This window comes from Mus caroli, unplaced genomic scaffold (genome assembly GCF_978045245.1).
Source record: "Mus caroli unplaced genomic scaffold, Mus_caroli_1 scaffold_11, whole genome shotgun sequence".
In the NCBI taxonomy this organism is placed as follows: domain Eukaryota; kingdom Metazoa; phylum Chordata; class Mammalia; order Rodentia; family Muridae; genus Mus; species Mus caroli.
Window position 1 is genome coordinate 20,823,155 of NW_028227266.1, and position 24,809 is coordinate 20,847,963.

General features: G+C 37.3%; 1 pseudogene; it reads left to right on the forward strand.

Annotated features, from left to right (window-relative positions):
• The first annotated feature begins 10,641 nt into the window (after nucleotides 1-10,641).
• LOC110301469 (stromal membrane-associated protein 1 pseudogene) overlaps nucleotides 10,642-24,809 on the forward strand; it is a 58,472-nt pseudogene continuing 44,304 nt past the window's right edge.

Sequence of the window (24,809 nt, forward strand, 5' to 3'; positions counted from 1 at the left end):
TTTATAGGTTTGCTTCCTTACTCTTTGCAGCCTTTTCAAACAGTCCTTGGTTATGCAGGCTTGTCCAAATGTTTTATTTTTTTTCTATAGTTGTTATTGTTCAAAGTACTAAATAATGTCTTCATTAAACTTTGTAGTGATTTCTTTTTTGTCAGCTTCCGAGATATGAATCTCATTTCATTCTTCTATGAGTGGACATCCAGTTTCCTCAGCATCATCTGTAGAAGCTTTCTTCCAGCGCATATTTTGACACCTTTGTCAAAAATCAGGTGGTTGTAACCATGTAGGATTGTTTCTGGGTTGCTCATTCTTTTCTACTGACCTACGTGTATGGTTTTGTGTCAGCTCATGCTGTATTTGTTACTATGGCCATGTGGTATCATTTGAGATCAGATATTTGGCCTCCAGGAGTGGTTCTTTTTTTTTTTTTTTTTTTTTTTAACTTAAGGTAGGTTTGGCTATTTATATTGATTTCTCTTTCCATATGAATTTTAAGATTGCTGATTTCTGTGAAGAGTGACATTAGAACTTGGTGGGCATTGTACTGAACTTGCAGACCATTTCTAGTAACACAATTGTTTTTCAAAATATAAAATCTTCCAATCTGGAATCATGAGTGACTTTTGTGTTTTCCACTGTCTCCTAACATTTCTTCCTTTGGTGTTTTAGAGTTCTCATTGTATTTCACTCTATGGCTTGGCTTTCCTCTATTTTACTTTTACATGACCGTGAATGAGATGCTCTTCCTCCAAATGTTTCTCAGCAAATTCAATACTGTGATAGGCAAGCTATTGATTTTTGTTTGTTGCTTTTATGTTCTGCTACTTTGCTACAAGAGTTCATCAGATCTATAAGCTTTTGATGAAATTATTAGGCGTTTTCAAGTACAGGATCGTGATGTGTGAAAATTATGAAAGTTTGGCTCCCTCTCCCTATTTCTATCGCTTTGATTATTTACATTATCCTATAATTTTAGTAAACATACCAAGCACAATTTTGAATAAAAGTGGAAAGAATGAGCATTTTTGCTCTTTCTAAATTTTAGAGGAAATGCTATCACTATTTCCCCATTTAGTAAAATGTTTCTAAATATAGCTTCAGTGTACATAACCTTTATGTTGACATATTTAGTTCTGTCCCTAGTGTCTTCAAGACTTGTACTTTGAGACTATGCTGAACTTTGCCTAATGAACTTTTGATCTATTCAGATTATCATTTAATTTTCTTTGTATAAGTCTATTTATATGTTATATTATATTTCATTAATTTCTTCCCTGGCATGTATTATCCCATGCTATTTACTGAATTTTGATTTCTTGGTCTAATTTTTCTAAGACCTTGAGGCAAAGATTAATTATTTATCTGATGCTATAATTTATTTCATATAAGCATGCAAAAATATATATAAAACATGCTTTTAAATTATTTTAGTTATAACCCAGATATTCTGATGATCAGATATAATTTTTACTTGATTTCAGGAACTTAAGCTTTTTCTTTCAGATCTTTGTGTTGTCCCTCTCTTCATTATTATTTTGTCTCCAAGCATGTGTGCATCTTCTGGGGTTTCAATTGCTGTTGGTTTGCAGTTTATTTCTACTATTACCTGATAAAATATAAGACATTTTTAAATTATTTTAAATTATTCTGTTTTTATTAAGACTTCTTTATTGGCTTGTATATAATCAATATTGGAAAACACTTTGTCTACGTCTGCGTTTAATGTGTATTTTATTGCTGTTGGATGGGTTATTCTGTAGGTAGTTGTTGAGTCCAAGTGATCTGTGATATATTTTTAATCTGAAGTTTCCTTGTTGTGTTTTTATTTGTAATATATACCTAATACTGAGATTAGGATTTCGAAGTCTCACACTGTGATTACATCAGATCTCTCTGATATTTAATCATTTTACCTATTTTATAAAAGTGGGATGGTTTGCTGCATGTATTTTTACAATTTGATATATATTCTTGATGAATTTTGCCCTTTAGTAACATGTCATGGTTCTCCTCACCTCATTTGTACCATTTGCTTTGAAGTCTATTTTAGAATTGATGTTGCATCTCTTTTCCATTTGCTGGGTAGTTTGATTTTTATCTGTTGACTTTCAGATTTTTATGCCTTTGTCAGAGATATGTATTCTTTTGGAGACAAAGAATATATGGATATAATTGCCTAATCTAGTCCATTCTTCATCTTTTACCTGGTGACCTGAGGTCATCCCTCTTTCTCTTTCTCTCTCATTTTTGCTCATTGTGTGTAGTTTTTATAATAGTTTTTGTAATTATAATATATAATTACTTTATTTCACCTTCCCTTTTCCCTCTAACTCCTTTCTTTCTCTTTCATAATTTTATGGCCTCCTTTTCTTTAGCTGTTATTATATATGAGTGTGTGCACGTGCATCCATCGACACACACACATACACACACACACACTCCTAAATACAGCATATTTAACTTTTAGAATGTTATTTATGTGTATGTATTTTAACAACTGACCATTTGTTATTGAATAACCAGGTGAAAGTACGCCTCCCTAGGAAGAATATTACTCCTGCTTTCTACATTCCTTTAATTATTTGTAGTTTGTTTAGTGTCGAAGCCTTGTGAGCTTTCTCCCATGTTAACATATCATGTCATTTTTGTTCACATGTTAACATACCTGCTGCCCTTCTTGTTCAGATCATGTTTAAGCATGTATAGCTTCTCTGACATTTCTAGGAGACCCAATCTCTCAGCCCAACTACCTGTTTGCCTGGCTCTTACAATCTTGCTTCTTTGTGCTGCAAAATGACTCCTGGGCCTTAGATATGGGAATTGTGTTGTAGATATGTCAGTAGGGATTAGATACCACATGATCTCTTGTTCTCTGCATTTTGACACGTTGTAGTCAGTAACTGAACTTTCCATTTTTAGAATTCTACAATTATCTAGGATACAAGTCTGAGGGATTCTTGTGAGATTATATAGATTGGTCTCTAGACATGCTGATGGGAAATTATCTAGGTTATTTTAACTGAAATGGCCATATCCAGTTTTACAGTGGGCAGTTTTTCCCATGAAATGAGGTCCTGGTCTGAAAAGAAAAGAGAAATCAAGCTGATCAAGAGTGTTCATCCATAGACTTCTGCTCCCTGACTGTGCATGAAGCAGCAACCAGCTGTATTCCCCCCACCTCCCCGGCTGTCAGGACTGATCTACTGTGGAAAACTGTGCCTCATACTGTGAGCCAAAATGAACTAGTTCTACCATAAGTTGTTTATGTCAGGGTATTTTGCCACAGAAGTGACACAGTAAGTGCAGATATATATATTTCAGCAGCGATTCCTGCTATCTACCCCAAAGGTTTATGTTCACGAATGAAAGACACACAGGCAGCCTTTATATTTTGATATGCCTTAAATAGCACAACAGCTGGGCTACTTCCTAACCTCCACGTGGTTAATTCACCTCCCAATAATAATCCTGAGTTATTACTTACTAAATTCTATTTTCTACCTTCACTGCCTTGGACATAGAAAGGCTGCCCTGGGCCCAGAGCTGCACTCTCCCTGCTCCTTCACATGCTGGCTATGTCTCCATGTCCTCCATACTTCTCAAGCATGGTGCCTTTCCTCTTCTTCTCCTTCTCCCTGCTCCTTCACATGCTGGCTATGTCTCCATGTCCTCCATACTTCTCAAGCATGGTGCCTTTTCTCTTCTTCTCCTTCTCCCATCATGGCGGATTGCCTTCTTCCTCCTTTCTCTCTGGCCCAAATCCAGGAACCCAAAAAGTCCCGCCTCTGTCTGCCTTGCCCAGTCATTGGCTGCCGCAATCTTTATTTACCAATCAGAACCAACTGCGGGCAGGGTCACTCAGTGTCTTACTTGCAGAGACTCATGTAAGCAGTTTAGGGAACCAACATGAACATTATAATATAATGTAAGCAGCATTAGGCCAAACACATACAGGTAGGTGAGACACTGGCTTAGGCGATGACAGCAGTGGTGGTGACACTGTATGTATGTTGCCCAGGTTAAACACTTCAGGAAATCCTGGGGAAACCTAGCTTTAGGCTGCCAGGCAGTACAGACATAGTAGTGATTGCATACCTGGCTCCCTGCCTGCAGTGTACCAAGCTCTGCTTCGCATAACTGTAGCCCACTAATCTCTCTTTAGCTTATGGTAGCACTATAGTACCCTTGTCTCAGAAAGGACATCACCTGCCTGCCTGCTCTCTCTGACCCTACGTCATGGTGGTGTGGCTGGGAAAGGGAAAGAGGTGGCAGTCAAGCCTGATTGCTACTCTGTGGAGAATTTTACAGTTTTCACACCGATTCAGTTGTTTCCCCAGCATCATGTGTTGAAGTGGCTTTTCCCAATCTATGTTTTCTACACCTTTGTCAAAAGTTAGATGTCTATAGCTGTGTGGGTTTGTTTCTAAGTACTCTACTCCATTTCACTGATATACATATTTCATCATTTACTAGAATTGTGATTTTGTAATACAATAATAAAACTGATAAAAATTATATGATCTTAAAAAATATATACATATGTGTAATATATATTATATAATATATATTGTACTTTATGTGTAAATTATGTTTATATTTATAAATATAAACATATAAATATACATATATAATATTATACAATACATATGTGTAAATATATATTTAGTGTGTGTCATATACATGCACACATATGTGTGTAAGGTCATGCATGTGGAGCTCAGGAGGCAACATACTATAGTCAACTCTCTTTCCACAGGTTGCTATGCTTAGCAGTGAGTGCTTTTATATACTGAACCATTTTCTGGCCCCCAATTTTACAATGCATACTTCAACTTGTATTTTTTTTAATTCATTTACAAGTTTGAAATGTTTCAAGTTTCTTACTTATACTGCTTTTTCTATTATTTGCCTTCTAACAGTAATGGTTTGGGTAGTAATTCCTATTCCCAACAATTTGTTTTATATATATATATATATATATATATATAAAATCAGACAGGAAAGCTGAAAGAAAATGAATGATCCAGCACACAGCTCTTGCCTGGATTCAGCAATCCCCACCGCCTTATCTTCCTTGTGTGTTCTTGTGAGCTTGCCACCTTCATTAGAGCTGAGTTAAGAGCTTCCCCTTGTCACTGTTGTTTGTGCTGTTATTACCTGGTCCCCCCTGGAGAAGTTGGCCTTCTCTGTGGGCAATGGCTGCCTAGTGTGCACCTGTTGGGCTTAGGAGCACCTGAGTTCCCTTCACTGCATATTTTTCAATCCCATGTCAACTGAAATGTGTGGATGGCTCATCTGCACAGCTTTATTTGCTCTCAGTGTTGACATCTTCTTTTGACAGCATGAGGAAACTTTAACATTTAAGCAGCAGGCATCCTCTGGGTAACTGGAATTTCCATCTTGTTACTGATTCATGAGGTTATCTTCTACACTAAAAAGAGGCTCAGAATTTGCATCAATTACTCCACTATTCCTTCCCTTCAAAATGTTACTAAGTTTAAGATGGCATTTTCAAACTTAATTTTTATGTTACATTCACGAATATTTTGGTGATCATTTTCATTTTTTGTACATATAAAGAGCATTTCAAACCTAGATATTATAAAAATAATTGACCAGTGTCAGTTGATTTTATCTTTACTTTCTATGTCTCATTAATAATCCTTTAAACTGTCAACATATGTTTAGTATATAGATTATAATGGGAAGTTTTATGGTTTTATTCCCCAAGTTGCTATTTCCCACAGATTTATGCAATAACAATTATCTCACCAGTGATACATGACCATTTTAATGTGCATTAAATACTTATCAATATACACTTGAGTCTCTTTTAAGGATACACACAGGATTGCAAGGGATTTATTGAAGTTTTATGTTTAATAGAGTGAATTGAGGACCACTTTCAGCTTAAGGAAGCAATTATGTTACAGCTGCATGTTATACCTATATCTGAGTGTACAAACACTGTTATAAAAGTATTTGTATGGTGTGTCTATATTATATTGTAAGTGGGGACAAATGTAGATTTGTATATAAATGTGTCATATAATATAGGTTTGCCTATGTGGGTGATACTATATTTTATATACACATGTTTCTGAATATTCATACACTGCTGTATTTAGATATAGACTATTTGCCAGGGACTACTTGTTGAAGGCTTGATTCCCAGCCTGTGGAACTATTGGAAGATGATAGAATATTCAGGAGATAGGGCCTAATTTAAAAACAGTTGTCAGTGACCTGACTTTAAAAATTATATTGGATCCTTAGATCGATGTATGTATGTATGTATGTATGTATGTATGTATGTATGTATGTATGTATCTATCTATCTATCTCTATCTATCTATCATCTATCAATCCAGTCTCTCTTGTTTTCAATGGAATAAGTAGTTTTAAAAGAATAAATACAAATATCAATAAATATTTAAAGAAGAGTCCAATATTCATAGTCATCAGAAAAATGCAACTTTAAATACTTTGAGATGCTAACTAATCTCAATCAGAGTAGCTAACATCAAGAAAAGAAACACCAACAAATGCTTTCGAGGAGGTCAGGAAAGAGGAAGATCTATGCATTTGTGTTCTAAAAAAAAACTAGGATAGCCACAATGAAAGTCTGTAGAAGGTTCTAAAAAACCTACACTACAATAATCATGTGACTTAGCTATCCAAATTTTGGGCATATTATCTAAGGGACACACATCTTACAACAAAGATAGATAGTTGCATATCTATGTGTCTTATTACTCTTTTTATAGTAGCAAGGACATAGTCATCTTCAATGACTATCATTAGACAATTAGATAATAAAAATGTGGTACATACACAATGGAATCTTCTTCATTCACTCTAAAAGCATTAAATTTACAAGAAAATGAAAAAAATGAAGCATTATATCAAGTGAGGGTGTTCCTGACCCAGAAAGACAAATACTGTGTGTTTTCTTCTATGTGAAGATCCCAGATTCTAATATTAAATATACACAGTGATGTGGAAATAAATATAGGTCAAATCTAGAAAAGGGCCATTTAGTTGGAAAATAGAAGCTTTAAAAAAAGAGGTTGCAGAAGCTAATAAAGCATATGAGATATGCAGGCTTAAGAAGGAATACAGGAGGCAAAGAGCACAGTAGGAAAGTGGAAGAGCAGGGAGGTAGAGAGGAGGAGAGGCAGGAAATATTATAGTGTGTATCAAAATGCCATGCAGAAGCCTGCTACTCTGTAAGCTAATTAATATAAAAAAGAACAAATGAATGAATGAATAAACACAACCAAAATAACTCAACAGAAAGCTTCACTGTTATTATGGGTCACGTGGAAGACAGTTCAGGGATGAATGGCTAGAGCAGTGACTTGGAACTTTCAGACACTGAAAGATAAAGTGACAAAATCTGAGCAGACTATGTAAGTTCTCAGGGACACCATGAAAAGAACAACTCGTAAATTATGAAAGTAAAAGGAGAAGAACGGGAGAAGAATTTCAGGCAGGTGAGATGATGGTAGAGATATTTGCAGCTAACCTGAGTTTGATCCCTAAGACACACATGGTAGAAGGAGAGAAGAATACTCTTACAAGTTGTACTCTGATCTCCACATATATGCAATAAGTGAATAAATGTAATAAAAATATAACAACAGCCAGGCAGTGGTGACGCAGGCCTTTAATCCCAGCACTTGGGAGGCAGAGGCAAGTGGATTTCTGAGCTCCAGGCCAGCCTGGTCTACAAAATGAGTTCCTGGACAGCCAGGGCTATACAGTAAAACCCTGTCTCAAACACCTCTCCCCCACCCCCAAAAATATATATAACAACATTTTAAAAGGTAATTTCCTATGAACAAATTAACATCATTCTAGACACAGAGAAGGTTCAATATGTGAAAGTCAACAAATGTAACCTATCACATAATGAAGTCGAAGACAGACATCACACAGTTGTCTCCATAGACAAAGAAGAGGCTTTTAGACATCACACAGTTGTCTCCATAGACAAAGAAAAGGCTTTTTGACAAGGTACAACTATCCCTTCATGATGAATACCTTGAAAAAAAAACTGGGGATAAAAACCATCTCATAACACAGAGTATACTATTAATAAGCACACCGAAAAAGAAATCAGGAAAAATCCTACTCATAATTGCCCAAAACTGTCTCAGAATAAAGCTAACCAAGCAAGCAAAGACTTCTACAACAAAAATTTCAAAACACAGATGAAAGACATTGAATAGCGTGCTAGAATATAGAAAGACTTCCCGTGCTTATATGTTGGGAGCATTACCATTGTGAAAATACACACACTTTCTGCCCTAATTTGCTTTTTATTATTGGGATAAAACACTGACCAAAAACAGTTTGGGGAAGAAAAGGTTTATTTGGCCTATAGGGTACAGAGTTTATTATTATAGAAAGCCCAAGCAGAAACTACTTACTGACTTGCTTTCAGTATCATGGTCAATCACCTTTAATATCCCTCTTTGGCCCAACAGACTACATTCCTTGGGTAAGTTTGGCTCTCCTACATCATCAGTTCAAAAAAATCCAAAAAATATTCCCACCAGCCAATCCTTTCCAGGCCATTTTTCAAGTGAGGGATCCTCTTCACAAGTGTATCAATTTGAAAAACAAAATTAGCCATCAGAGTATTGAAAACAATCTACAGATTAAATGTAATCTCATTGTTTTTCACAGAAATTATTTTAGTTTTAAATTTTATATGGAGGTATCTAAGACAATGGAGACTTAAAATAATCAGACTATCTTGTTTCAAATTATACTTCAGAGACATAGTAATAAAATTATCATTGTGCCAGCATAAGAACAGAAACATAGATCAATGTAACAGAATAAAAGATTCAGATAGAAGAACACACAAGGGCATTTTTCTGATGATATAAAGATACCAAAAATGTACACTGGAGAAAATATAATGTCTGTCTTCAATAATGGTAGTGGTGAATTGGATATCCACACATTGAAGAATAAAATGTAATGCACACCTCTCACTCTGTTCAAAACCATTGTTAAATAAATCAACAAAAATGTAAAGTCTGAAACTCTAAAACTAATAGAAGATAAAAGACATAAAACACTTCGGCAGAGGAAAGCACATTTAGGGTAGGACTCCATTTGCTTAGTGCCAATATTTGACATATGGGATTCATGAAACAGAAAACCTTCTGCCTAGGAAAGGAAACAATCAAGTGAAGAAAGAAGCTAATGAACAGGAGAAAACATTTGCTAGCTATATATCTGACAGATGATTAATAATGAACAGATACTCCTTAAAAGATTTTTAAAAATTGCCAACAAACATACATAAAATTGCATCATCAGACACCATATGTTGAGGTTTGGTCTTTTCCTATGTATTGTAATGCTAACTACTGGCTCCCAAGGCCTGGTTGCCCTTAACAATGAGTGAATCTACATGTGCACACATGATGCTATGTAACCTTGCCCCCTCAAGTTATCCCTGACTGGTAAATAAAGATGCCTACAGCTTATAGATGGGCAGAAGAGAGATAGTGTTTGGATTACTGGGCTTGAGCTCTGAGGAGAGACTATAAGAAGCAGAGATGGGAAGAAGGAAGAGAGAGAGAAGATGTCACAGTATAAAATGAGTCATAAAAACATGGCCATTAGGGCTGGCCAATTGGAGTTAAGAGCAGTCATGTGGAACATATAGAGTTATAACTCAGAGTTATTGATAGGGGAGTAGATAATAGGCTAGAGGGTAGATATCTGTCCAGCTTTAGTGCTGATTTAGACTTATTATACATATAAAAGTTGAGTATCTTTTATCTGGGAATTAAATGAAGAAAGGTGGGGTAGAAAGCCCCCACTAATATTGAAAAAAGTAATTACTACAACAGCCATAGGAATGCAAATGAGAGTTACATCAAGATTTCCTCTCAGTTTCTTTCTGAGAATTACATCAAGTGTCCCTCTCAGAAAGATACCCATCCATAAAACAATTACTAACAAATGGTGAGTAGGATATAAACCAAAGAAACTGGTGTATACATATGGTGGAAATGTGAACTATCATAGCCACTACAGAAAGCAATGTAGAAACTCCTCAGAAGCCTCAATACAGACTTAACGGATGAGTTAGGTATAATTTCCTTGGGCAGCATGCCACTGAAAACACATACAACATCATTTGTTGTGGCTCAATTCATAATAGTTAGGTTATAAAACCAGCCTAGGTATCCAACAATAGATGAATAGAGGAATCTATTGAAATGTGATTATATGAATTTTTAACTATAAAGAATCAGAAGAAAAGTGAATGCAATTGGGATAATCACATTGAATGAATTAAGTCAATCTGAGATAGACATCAAATATACATTTTCACTTGTGAGTCCTAAACAGCAGTAGTTCTCGGGCTATTGGTCATATCCCTGTTGGGGATTGAAAGACCTTTTCAGAGGGATCATCTAGAGCCATCAGAAGACACTTGCATTTATATTAAAATTCATAACAGCAGCAAAGTGCCATTGTGCAGTAGTAATAAGAAAGAATTTATGGTTGGAGGTTACCATAACCATGAGGATCTCAGTTGGGTTTTATTATTGTGAAGAGACACCATGACCAATGCAAATCTTATAAAGAAGAACATTTTATTTGGGCATGGCTTACAGTTTCAGAGGTTTCATCCATTATCTTCTTGGTGCGAAGCATGGCAGCATCCATGGTGCTGGAGGAGGTAAGTAGTCTACATCTTGATACATAGGCAGCAAGGAAACTGGATTGTTTCACACTGGGTGTAGTCTGTGCATTTAAGACCTCAAAGCTCCACCTCCACAGGGACACACTTCTTCTAAGAAGGCCACATCCACTACAATGAGGCCACACCTCCTAATAGTTCCACTCCCTATGGATCAGACATTCAAACACATGAGTCTATGGGGGTCATACCTATTGAAACCACCACATTCTGCTTGCTGGTTCTCATAGGCTTGTGCCCATAAATTAATGCAAAAATGCATTTATTTCAAGTCCAAAAGTTCCCATAAGTCTATAACAACCTGAATGATTTTTAAAAGTCCAAACTTCAAAGTTTCTTCTGAGACTTGTGTCATCTCTTACTGTAGTCCCATATAAAATTAAAATAAAAAATTAGAGCACATACTTCCAACATATCATGACCCAGAGTATACATTGCCATTCCAAAGCATAGGGAAGGGAGGATAGTGAAAAAATACTGGACCAAAGCAAGACTGAAAATCAACTGGACCAACTCCAAATTCTGCATTCCCATGTCTGATATCAAAATGCTTATCAGATTTCTAAGCCCTTTCTGCTTTGTTGACTGTAACCCACTTCCTTCTTTTGGACTGTTACGACTTCTTGTAGCAGCTTTTCTCAGCAGTTATCCCATGATTCTGGCATCTCTAACCTTTTACGGTCTCTAAATCAATCCAGGATACACCATCATAACTTCACACAATGGGTTCTTTGGGCTTTAGTGAAGGGACATCATTACCACACAGCTGGCTTCAGCAACTTTCCATAGTCATTGAGGGAGATTTCTTGGTTCTAAATCCAGAATCACATGGTCAAAGCTGCTAAGATGAGGCTGCAACGTGACTACCTTATTTCATTATACCTTCATCAGCTTTCTGGTTTTGATAGTTTCCTCACTGAATAAACTTGGCTGTCATGAAAATTGCTATATAGACCAGGATGGGTTTGAACTCAAAGATCTGCATTCTTTTGCCTACTAAGTGCTAGGATTAAAGGCATGCATCACTGAGCTTGAACCTATGCTTTCTTCAATAGATCTTTATAAGTTTGGCCACTATGCCTCAAGATCTATAAAAGGTATTGGAATGACTGACCTACAGGCTACAGTTCAACTAACCCAATAATGGCCAGATGTGAATGGAAAGTCCAAGATTTTAGTAGTTGCCCAGTCCCATGAGGCTGGGTGTTTCAGCTGGTCTTCTGTATAAGCTGGAATTCTGAAGAAGTAGTTTCAATACATATGCTGGCTAAGTGAGTACAAGCAGGCAAAGAAAAAATGAACCCTTTCTTCTTCTATTGTCCTTCTATAGGCCTCCAGCAGAAGATATGACCCAGGTTAACGGTGTGCCTCATGATCTGGATAAAAGGCATTTGTCATCTAAAATCAAGATTTGGATCCAAATCTTGAATCTTCCAATCTCAAGATCCAGATGAAAGGCATGGTGTCTTCTTGCCTCAAGATTTGGACCTTAGGTGGCCCTCCATTTCTGGATTGTAGTTCATTACAGATACACTAAAGTTGACAACAGAGAATAGCCATAATGATGAGGAACTGTATTAAAAGGTTTCAGCAGGAGGTATGTTGAGAATGAGTGCCTTATATATTCCCAAACTCATATATATATATATATATATATATATATATATATATATATATATACACATATATATACATATATTTATACACACACACACACATATATATATATATATATATATATATTATAAAAGTAGCAACAAAACATTCCAGACAAACAGTGAGGACTAATGGGATTGGAAGAGGCAAGGAAGTTTCTCTTTGTTGAGGGGTTGTAGGTTATGGTGGAAGACATATTCGATGTGATTTACATGAAAGCTCCCAATCTCTGTGGCCTGCATTTCTCTTTGGTATTCAGCTAACAAGAACAGTTATCACCGGGCCTACATTTGTTATATAGCTTGATGAAATTTTGCTCTGTGCCATTTGTACAAGTTTGATGTGAATAGAATCTCTTTTTTTTTTTTTTTTATTTTTTTTTTTATATTTTTATTACATATTTTCCTCAATTACATTTCCAATACTATCCCAAAAGTCCCCCATAGCGCCCCCCACTTCCCTACCCACCCATTCCCATTCTTTTGGCCCTGGCATTCCCCTATATTGGGGCATATAAAGTTTGCAAGTCCAATGGGCCTCTCTTTCCATTGATGGCCGACTAGGCCATCTTTCGATACATATGCAGCTAGAGACAAGAGCTCCAGGGTTCTGGTTAGTACATCATGTTGTTCCAACAATAGGGTTGCAGATCCCTTTAGCTCCTTAGGTACTTTCTCTAGCTTCTCCATTGGGAGCCCTGTGATACATCCAATAGCTGACTGTGAACATCCACTCCTGTGTTTGCTAGGCCCCGGCATCGTCTCACAAGAGACAGCTATATTTGGGTCCTTTCAGCAAAATCTTGCTAGTGTATGCAATGGTGTCAGCGTTTAGAAGCTGATTATGGGACGGATCCCTGGATACAGCAGTCTCTAAATGGTCCATCCTTTCATCCCAGCTACGAACTTTGTCTCTGTAACTCCTTCCCTGGGTGTTTTGTTCCCAATTCTAAGAAGGTGCACAGTGTCCACACTTTGGTCTTCATTCTTCTTGAGTTTCATGCGTTTATCAAATTGTATCTTATATCTTGGGTATCCTAAGTTTTGGGCTAATATCCACTTATCAATGAATACATATTGTGTGAGTTCTTTTGTGATTGTGTTACTTCACTCAAGATGATGCCCTCCAGGTCCATCCATTTGGCTAGGAATTTCATAAATTCATTCTTTTTAATAGCTGAGTAGTACTCCATTGTGTAAATGTACCATAATTTCTGTATCCATTCCTCTGTTGAGGGACATCTGGGTTCTTTCCAGCTTCTGGCTATTATAAATAGGGCTGCTATGAACATAGTGGAGCATGTGTCCTTTTTACCGGTTGGGACATCTTCTGGATATATGCCCAGGAGAGGTATTGCTGGATCCTCTGGTAGTACTATGTCCAATTTTCTGAGGAACCGCCAAACTGATTTCCAGAGTGGTTGTACAAGCTTGCAATCCCACCAACAATGGAGGAGTGTTCCTCTTTCTCCACATCCTCGCCAGCATCTGCTGTCACCTGAATTTTTGATCTTAGCCATTCTGACTGGTGTGAGGTGGAATCTCAGGGTTGTTTTGATTTGCATTTCCCTGATGATTAAGGATGTTGAACATTTTTTCAGGTGCTTCTCTGCCATTCGGTATTCCTCAGGTGAGAATTCTTTGTTCAGTTCTGAGCCCCATTTTTAATGGGGTTATTTGACTTTCTGGAGTCCACCTTCTTGAGTTCTTTATATATATTGGATATTAGTCCCTTATCTGATTTAGGATAGGTGAAGATCCTTTCCCAATCTGTTGGTGGTTTTTTTGTCTTATTGATGGTGTCTTTAGCTTTGCAGAAGCTTTGTAGTTTCATGAGGTCCCACTTGTCAATTCTCGATCTTACAGCACAAGCCATTACTGTTCTATTCAGGAATTTTTCCCCTGTGCCCATATCTTCAAGGCTTTTCCCCACTTTCTCCTCTATAAGTTTCAGTGTCTCTGGTTTTATGTGAAGTTCCTTGATCCACTTAGACTTGACCTTAGTACAAGGAGATAGGAATGGATCGATTCGCATTCTTCTACATGTTAACAACCAGTTGTGCCAGCACCATTTGTTGAAAATGCTGTCTTTCTTCCACTGGATGTTTTTAGCTCCCTTGTCGAAGATCAAGTGACCATAGGTGTGTGGGTTCATTTCTGGGTCTTCAATTCTATTCCATTGGTCTATTTGTCTGTCACTATACCAGTACCATGCAGTTTTTATCACAATTGCTCTGTAGTAGAGCTTTAGGTCCGGCATGGTGATTCCACCAGAGGTTCTTTTATCCTTGAGAAGAGTTTTTGCTATCCTAGGTTTTTTGTTATTCCAGATGAATTTGCAGATTGCACTTTCTAATTCGTTGAAGAATTGATTTGGAATTTTGATGGGGATTGCATTGAATCTGTAGATTGCTTTTGGCAAGATAGCCATTTTTACAATGTTGATCCTGCCAATCCATGAGCATGGGAGATCTTTCCATCTTCTGAGATCTTCTATAATTTCTTTCTTCAGAGACTTGAAGTTTTTATTATACAGATCTTTCACTTCCTTAGTTAGAGTCACGCCAAGATATTTTATATTATTTGTGACTATTGAGAAGGGTGTTGTTTCCCTAATTTCTTTCTCAGCCTGTTTATTCTTTGTGTAGAGAAAGGCCATTGATTTGTTTGAGTTAATTTTATATCCAGCTACTTCACCGAAGCTGTTTATCAGGCTTAGGAGTTCTCTGGTGGAATTTTTAGGGTCACTTATATATACTATCATATCATCTGCAAAAAGTGATATTTTGACTTCATCTTTTCCAATTTGTATCCCTTTGATCTCCTTTTGTTGTCGAATTGCTCTGGCTAGGACTTCAAGTACAATGTTGAATAGGTATGGAGAAAGTGGACAGCCTTGTCTAGTCCCTGATTTTAGAGGGATTGCTTCAAGCTTCTCACCATTTACTTTGATGTTGGCTACTGGTTTGCTGTAGATTGCTTTTATCATGTTTAGGTATGGGCCTTGAATTCCTGATCTTTCCAAGACTTTTATCATGAATGGGTGTTGGATCTTGTCAAATGCTTTTTCCGCATCTAACGAGATGACCATGTGGTTTTTGTCTTTGAGTTTGTTTATATACTGGATTACGTTGATGGATTTCCGTATATTGAACCATCCCTGCATCCCTGGGATGAAACCTACTTGGTCAGGATGGATGATTGTTTTGATGTGTTCTTGGATTCGGTTAGCAAGAACTTTATTGAGGATTTTTGCATCAATATTCATAAGGGATATTGGTCTGAAGTTTTCTATCTTTGTTGGGTCTTTTTGTGGTTTAGGTATCAGAGTAATTGTGGCTTCATAGAATGAGTTAGGTAGAGTACCTTCTGTTTCTATTTTGTGGAATAGTTTGTGAAGAACTGGGATTAGATCTTCTTTGAAGGTCTGATAGAACTCTGCACTAAACCCATCTGGTCCTGGGCTTTTTTTAGTTGGGAGACTATTAATGACTACTTCTATTTCTTTGGGGGATATAGGGCTGTTTAGATCATTAACCTGATCTTGATTCAACTTTGGTACCTGGTATCTGTCTAGGAACTTCTCCATTTCATCCAGGTTCTCCAGTTTTGTTGAGTATAGCCTTTGGTAGAAGGATCTGATGGTGTTTTGGATGTCTTCAGGATCTGTTGTTATGTCTCCTTTTTCATTTCTGATTTTGTTAATTAGGATGCTTTCCCTGTGCCCTCTAGTGAGTCTGGCTAAGGGTTTATCTATCTTGTTGATTTTCTCAAAGAACCAGCTCCTTGATTGGTTGATTCTTTGAATAGTTTTTCTTGTTTCCACTTGGTTGATTTCACCCCTGAGTTTGATTATTTCCTGCCGTCTACTCCTCTTGGGTGAATTTGCTTCCTTTTGTTCTAGTGCTTTTAGGTGTGTTGTCAAGCTGCTAATGTGTGCTCTCTCTAGTTTCCTTTTGGAGGCACTCATAGCTATGAGTTTTCCTCTTAGAAATGCTTTCATTGCGTCCCATAAGTTTGGGTATGTTGTGGCTTCATTTTCATTGAACTCTAAAAAGTCCTTAATTTCTTTCTTTATTCCTTCCTTGACCAAGGTATCATTGAGAAGAGTGTTGTTCAGTTTCCACGTGAAGGTTGGCTTTCTATTATTTATTTTGTTATTGAAGATCAGCCTTAGTCCATGGTGATCTGATAGGATGCATGGGACAATTTCAATATTTTTATATCTGTTGAGGCCTGCTTTGTGACCAATTATGTGGTCAATTTTGGAGAAGGTACCATGAGGTGCTGAGAAAAAGGTATATCCTTTTGTTTTAGGATAGAATGTTCTGTAGATATCTGCCAGATCCATTTGGTTCATAATTTGTCTTAGTTTCACTGTGTCCCTGTTTAGTTTCTGTTTCCATGATCTGTCCATTGGTGAAAGTGGTGTGTTGAAGTCTCCCACTATTATTGTATGAGGTGCAATGTGTGCTTTGAGCTTTACTAAAGTTTCTTTAATGAATGTGGCTGCCTTTGTATTTGGAGCATAGATATTCAGGATTGATAGTTCCTCTTGGAGGATTTTACCTTTGATGAGTATGAAGTGTCCCTCCCTGTCTTTTTTAATGACTTTGGGTTGGAAGTCAATCTTATCAGATATTAGAATGGCTACTCCAGCTTGTTTCTTCATGCCATTTGCTTGGAAAATTGTTTTCCAGCCTTTCATTCTGAGGTAGTGTCTATCCTTTTCTCTGAGATGAGTTTCCTGTAAGCAGCAAAATGTTGGGTCTTGTTTGTGTAGCCAGTTTGTTAGTCTATGTCTTTTTATCGGGGAGTTGAGTCCATTGATATTAAGAGATATTAAGGAAAAGTAATTGTTGTTTCCTGTTATTTTTGTTGTTAAAGTTGGCATTTTGTTCTTGTGGCTGTCTTCTTTTAGGTTTGTTGAGGGATTACCTTCTTGTTGTTTCTAGGGCGTGGTTCCTGTCCTTGTATTGGTTTTTTTCTGTTATTATCCTTTGAAGGGCTGGATTCATGGAGAGATAATGTGTGAATTTGGTTTTGTCGTGGAATACTTTGGTTTCTCCATCTATGTTAATTGAGAGTTTGGCTGGGTATAGTAGCCTGGGCTGGAATTTGTGTTCTTTTAGTGTCTGTATAACATCCGTCCAGGATCTTCTGGCTTTCATAGTCTCTGGTGAAAAATCTGGTGTAATTCTGATAGGCTTGCCTTTATATGTTACTTGGCCTTTTTCTCTTACTGCTTTTAGTATTCTATCTTTATTTAGAGCATTTGTTGCTCTGATTATTATGTGTCGGGAGGTGTTTCTTTTCTGGTCCAGTCTATTTGGAGTTCTGTAGGCTTCTTGTATGTTCATGGGCATCTCTTTCTTTAGATTTGGGAAGTTTTCTTCTATAATTTTGTTGAAGATGTTTGCTGGTCCTTTGAGTTGAAAATCTTCATTCTCATCCACTCCTATTATCCGTAGGTTTGGTCTTCTCATTGCGTCCTGTATTTCTTGGATTTTTGAGTTAGGATCTTTTTGCATTTTACATTTTCCTTGATTGTTGTGCCGATGTTCTCTATGGAATCTTCTGCACCTGAGATTCTCTCTTCCATCTCTTGTATTCTGTTGCTGATGCTCGTATCTATGGTTCCAGATTTCTTTCCTAGGGTTTCTATCTCCAGTGTTGCCTCATTTTGGGTTTTCTTTATTGTGTCTACTTCCCTTTTTAGGTCTAGTATGGTTTTGTTCATTTCCATCATCTGTTTGGATGTGTTTTCCTGTTTTTCTGTAAGGACTTCTACCTGTTTGATTATGTTATCGTGTTTTTCTTTAAGGATTTGTAACTCTTTAGCAGTGTTCTCCTGCAATTCTTTAAGGGATTTTTGTGCTTTCTCTTCATTGTCTTCTGCCTGTTTAGCAGTGTTCTCCTGCATTTCTTTAAGTGTGTTATTAAAGTCCTTCTTGAAGTTCTCTATCATCATCAGGAGATATGCTTTTAAATCTGTGTCTAGCTTTTCCGGTGTGTTGGGGTGCCCTGGACTGGGCGAAATGGGGGTGCTGGGTTCTGATGATGGTGAGTGGTCTTGGTTTCTGTTAGTAAGATTATTACGTTTACCTTTTGCCATCTGGTAATCTCTGGGGTTAGTTGTTATCGTTGTCACTGTTTAAAGATTGAAGCAGAAGCTGTGTTCCACTCACCAGCAGTCTCTAAATCCTGCGGCGGGGGTCGTGGGTAGCTGACGGTACCCCGGTGCTGGTCCAGCCGGAAGAGGCCTGTGGTCCTACACAGGCCGTTTTTCTGCTTCCCTAACTAATGCAGTCTCTGGTCCCGCGTGCAATTGGATTGGAGCAGAAGCTGTGTTCCACTCTCCAGAAGTCTTAAGATCCTGTGGTGGGTGTTGTGGGTAGCTGGTGAGTGTCAGCCGACCCTGCGCCCCAGCTGCCCCGGTGCTTTTCTGACCGGAAGAGGGTTGTGGCCCTATGTAGGCCGGATTTCTCTCTCCCCAACCAGAGCAGTCTCAGGTCTCGCGTGATTGGACTGGAACAGAAGCTGTGTTCCACTCACCAAAAGTCCCAAAATCCTGCGGCGGGGGTCGTGGGTAGCTGGCGGGTGTCAGGCAACCCTGTGCTCCCGCTACCCCTGCACTGATCCGGCCGGATGAGGCCTGTGGCCCTACTCAGGCCGGTTTCTGCTTCCCTAACTAATGCAGTCTCAGGTCCCGCGCAATTGGATTGGAGCAGAAGCTGTGTTCCACTCACCAGCAGTCCCAAAATCCTGCGGCGGGGGTCGTGGGTAGCTGGCGGGTGTCAGGCAACCCTGCGCTCCCGCTACCCAGGCGCTGATCCAGCCGGATCGAATAGAATCTCTTGGGGTGACCTAAATTGAGCAAAGCAGTAGAATAATAGGTATGTAGGTAAAGTAACATGTTAAATCACTTAGGATTTTGGTTGATGACAAGGGTCTCAGTTCAAGTGGGAGAAGACAATGTTTCAAATTTTAGTACAGAAAAAAAAGTCTAGGACATTCATATTCATCTTGAGTAGTTCAAAACCTCTAGGATGAGGCTAGATGTGCAGGGTCCCAAGGACCAAGGAAAAGTTGATTAAATGGCTGAACAAACTTGCTCAATTGTGGAATTGTTTTGTTTGTAATTCCTTTCAGACTTATTGTACTAAAGCTTCCTACTGCTTCCTGTGAACTGTGCGATTCAGAATGATAGGAGATGTATTGGGAAGGAGGAAATTAGAAAACACTTTGCTAAATAAAGACACACTTAATCAATGTAAATCTTTTGTTTATTCCTTGAAGTTAAGCTTGAAGCATCACCATCTCTGCAGTGCTTCTTGGTTATCATTGTAATGGGAAGCAGAGTAGAAGGACTAGATCTTCCCTGGGCTGTTACAGAATACTAAATTAATATGTAACTTGCTTAACAGGGTAGGCTTATTGCTTCATCCCCAAAATATCACTTGCAACTCAACATCAGAACTCATTTTGTGGAAGAACTAAAGGGAAAATCAGGGGCAGGAAAGAGTTCCCTACAATTTCTAATCATGATGCAGAGAGAGGGTGAGGGGCCTTCCTACAATTAGAAGCAGTTCCTGGTGCAGCTGGAACATGGGCACTGGGTGCTGTAATACATTCTCCAGCTATGTTGAATTAGAGTGACAGTTTATGCTATGGGAGGAAGGGTCTGGCTTCACCAGATGGCCTCCTCATCCTTTGTGGTGTGTGTAGAGACCATGAGGTGCAACTTTAGTGCCACATCCTGCTGGTTAAGAACCTTATGAATATTTGGGTCAAGAGAAACCAATGGCACAGGTTTGTTTGTAGCAGATTTATTTCTGTAATAAATTACTCCTTAAAATGGTAATAAACTTTTGCCATCAATCTCCCTGTGCTCTTATCATCAAAAAAAATTCTTGAGTTATAAATTTTAGCATAATTCAGAAATATTCTAAAAAGAAAGATCTATGTTTTGTCTTGATGTTGAATTAATGTTTGTTATATGAGAGGAAAATCCTTAGATGCTTAAAATGCAAAGCAAATATTGTCTATTCTTTTCCGTTTAAAGAAAAATTGCATATTTATTTTAAGATGTATGTTAGAACTTACATATACATGCAAGGTACTCTGGTGGGTAAGGCATACTAAATATTTATATGAGGAAACAACTATAAAGTTTGTAGCCCATGGCAGATACCGTATACATGTTTTTTTTATAGCTCACAGTTTTCCTAATGAACATTTGCCCATGGCAAACACTAATTTATATGCTTATCTCTGAAAAGATATTCTTAAAACATTTGAAATTATTATATGAGCTTTTGTATAAGAGATACAACAAGACATGGAGACAGGTTAGGATCTTCCCAATTATGTACATCACTAGTACTCTCATCTTAAACAAACCAGAAATGAATTCATCAATCTCTACTTTTTTTTGTAAAAGAAAACTATGCCACAATTGAAAGAAAATAATAGTAATTAAAAGAAATGAAAAGTAGATAAATCCAAGAATGGAGGGCAATTAAGACTCATACACTGATTCTATGGTAAGGCTCTGGAACACTGTATATGGTTAAGAGGAAGTGACCCAAGAAACAAAACAAAACTTCCACCAGGAAATATACCAGTGAAGAAAGCTTTAAAAAGTTTTCAATGACTTGTTTGTTTTTTTTTTTAAAGCATTACAAGTAGAGCTAAAATTTTAACGATTCTATCACCATGTTATGACATTTAACAGTTGTAGAGCACAGGAGAATATACTTTTGTATTGCAGCTCTAATATAACTCAGATTTGAAACCAAGCAACTATTGTCAACATGCAAAAGATACCATAAAATACTCCTGCATTAGATCCAGCTTATGCAGAAACAAAATGACTCTATTGGGTAACAGAAACATGATTAAAAGAGTAAGACATCCATTTCCATAACAAATCTCACCAGTAGATCAAACGTAATAATCCTGAACTGTCAAGCAAATTAATAGATACCAAACAAGGACATGCAGAAATTTAGTATCCTTCCTAAATTAAGAAAAACATAAATTGAATTTTATGTTTTATTATGGTCTAGATATCTAATAAAATGACTTTATTGTATAGAGAATATGTCTACATGACAACTAATCATCATCATGATTACCATCATCATCTCTTCAGATCTAAGGTGGAAAATGCTCTTATATTAAAGAACATTATCTAAAATGGTCATGTGTAGCTTCTAAACAGACTTCCAGAAAGAGCTGCACGCAGCAGATCCTCGTGGATCTGAATGTGCTGTGGAGGATACAGGTGTTTGTTTCTTTGTTTTCCTTCTAGAGGAGTTTTCACAAAGTTAAAAAAACCTGCAGTAATCATGTCTGCAATTCTGGTCATTTCCTGTTCCAACACAAGGCCTGTACAAGATGGGAACAAAAATATTTGAGATGAATATGAGAAAAATAAAAGCAAATTTACATTTCCTAGTTTTTTAAAATGTTGTACTCTTAACTTTTTGCCAATAATTTAATGGTCAATTAAGATGACCCAGAAAAATAAACACACAAAAAGCACAAACTTATTATATTTGATTATATAAATTCACTTCATTATAAAATGAAGACATAAGAAATAGGCACTTTTCTATGCAACACTAATAATTACAGTGACAGCTTAAAAGCCCTAAGTCTTATCTTTGTGTACTCAACTTCTACTATGGTGAACAGTACAGAGTGGCCTCTAAACATGTACTTAATGCTTTAACTCAACTGAAGGTGATCTGATGATGGTTTTAATTCCAATAACCCCAAAATAGAACCATGATTAAGCAGCCTGTGTGCTTACCCACAGTGTATGCTACATATCTACCTTCAGGCGGTTTACAGAGTGGCACATTGCAGTCATGGAATAAGCCATTGGAAACCCAAATCCTCTTCACAGGCAGCTAGGACACATGGGACTTCTCTCTGTGTTTTGTGTTAAGGCTCATTCTTAGTTATTATTCAGGGGGTCTTATCTTAATTCTCAGTGTTGATCCTGGATTTCCATTATTGTGAAGAGACACTATAACCACAACAATTCCTCTAAAGGAAAACACTTAATTGAGTCTGGCTTACAGATTCAGAGGTTTAGTCCACTATCATCATGGTGGGAAGCATGTTGGAATGCAGGCAGTCATGGTGCTGGAAAAGAAGGTGAAAATTCTACATCCAGATTGGGAAACAACAAGAAGAGAGAGTGATGCAGGGCTTAGCTTGAACATCTGAAACCTCAAAGGCAGCCCATATAGACACACTTCTTCCAATAAAGCCAAACCTACTCCTCCTAGTAGTGCCACTCCCTATGGTCCTACAGAGGCCATTTTCATACAAGTCACCACATTCCACCCCTGACTACCTTACACTTGTAGCCATATTATAATACAAAATGCATTTAGTACTACTTCAAAACTCCCTATAATCTATCAGAGTATCTGAACAGTTTAAAAATGCAAATTGTAAAGTCTCTTAGACCCCCTCCATCTCTTCACTGTATTCTCCAGTTATGTTCAACATATCATGGCACAGGATTCAAATTACCATTCCAAAATATAAGAAAGGGTGCATAGTGAGGAAATACTGGATCAAGCAAGACCAAAGAATAAAACAAAACAAACAAAACAAAACAAAAACAGCTGTATAATTTCAAACTCTATCTCATTGTTTGATGTAAAAGTGCTCTTCAGATGTCCAAACTGCTTTTAGCTGTGTTGACTGCAACACACTTCTTTCTCAGGCTGGTTCCACCTACTATTAGCAGCTCTCCTTATCAGGTATTCCATGGGTCTGGCATCTCCAACATCTTAGGGTCTCCAAGGCAATCCAGATCTCCCCTTCACAGTTTCCCACAATAGCCTCTCTGGGCCTCCATGCTGGGATATTCTTGTCATATATTTGGCTTCTGCAGCTTTCCTTAGTCATGAGGGAAGATTCTGAAACCCTTTCTGCAATACTACAGCTGTCAAGCTCTGCAGCATGCTGGGGCTGGAACGCAGTCCCTTGTTCAAATACATTTCACCAGCTTTCTGTTTTTCATGGTTTCCTTTACTGCATAAGCTTTGCTGTCTTGGAACTCAATCTGTAGTCCAAGCTAGCCTCAAACTCAGAGATCTGTCTACTGAGATTAAAGCCTACCATGCCTTAAATTGTTTTTTAAACTCCTTTTCTCAAGATGGAAGCTAAGTTGGGTGTGAACTTGCTTTGAGGTCACCACTCCCTTTATTACAATTAGCATCAAGCTTTTTAAAAACAAAACCAAAAACTCTTTATTGTCTTGAATACAGGACTTAGCTCCAGTAATCTTCCTGGTGCCCTTTTCCTCCTCAGTCTGTACTTTCTGTAGTTTTCCTTGCTCAGCTACTCCTTTTCATTGTAGATCTGCATACACACGGCCTCTAATAACCAAGCAACACAGTCAATACTAGGATGCCTGGAAATTACCTCTGACAAAACTGTTTGTTAATCCACAACTCTTCAAATTAACCTGGACACTTTGGGGGAGTTTTGATGGTCCTGAGGTTAGTTTTTTCTCAGCCTTTCAATTAAAAGTCATTTCTTATGATGATAGAAAACAAAATACAAAAGCTTGGTTCTAGTTGTTTAAATCATTTATATTTTATCAAGTTCCTGGGTGAATTTTAGAATATAAAACTAGTATTTCTCAAATTCTGTTTTTACAATTGTTCATTATACCTTATCAAAGATTTGACTTGGGAGGCTGTGTGATTGCTGAAGTCACACATGTGCCATTTCACGTAGGTAACTATAGGTTTAATTGTCATTTGTCTGAAGTCATTCCTAAGCTCAATATATTGAAATATTTGTCAGGTAGCTGAATCAGGCAATTTCAAAGTCACAAAGTCCCAAGACTTCATCTTATTTCATCATTATCATTACATTCTGCAAAGAAGAAAATGGCATTTAGAAAACAAAAATGTCCAGAATATGAAAGTTTAAGTAGCCAGATTCCTATTTTCCCAATGTATGTATGGTTAGAACATTTTATCCTATGGCATTCAAGTCTCTTTTCTTGCTTCCACAAAATAAGGTGACTTCATGGTACTTCAAGGTGTCTATTGCCTGTAATGGACCTCTGTGTCTGAGATCCTGGGAGAGATTCTGAACTCCCCTCTAAAACCTGTCAATCTCTTTACTTTTTGATACAATATTTTTTCATAATTTTTCATCATATTCATACATTTTCATAATGCAGGCCTTGGCACCTTCAGTCTATGATTTCAGGTCCTTAAAAACAATATTAAATGTTTCATTAGTGCTAGTAATTGATTTTAATAAAATCAACATTCGCTAATGAAAATATGAGGAACTGTATAGATGAAGAAGACACAAAAACACAAATTAGAATTAATCAATTCTTCAGGAAATTAACATGGAAATGATGT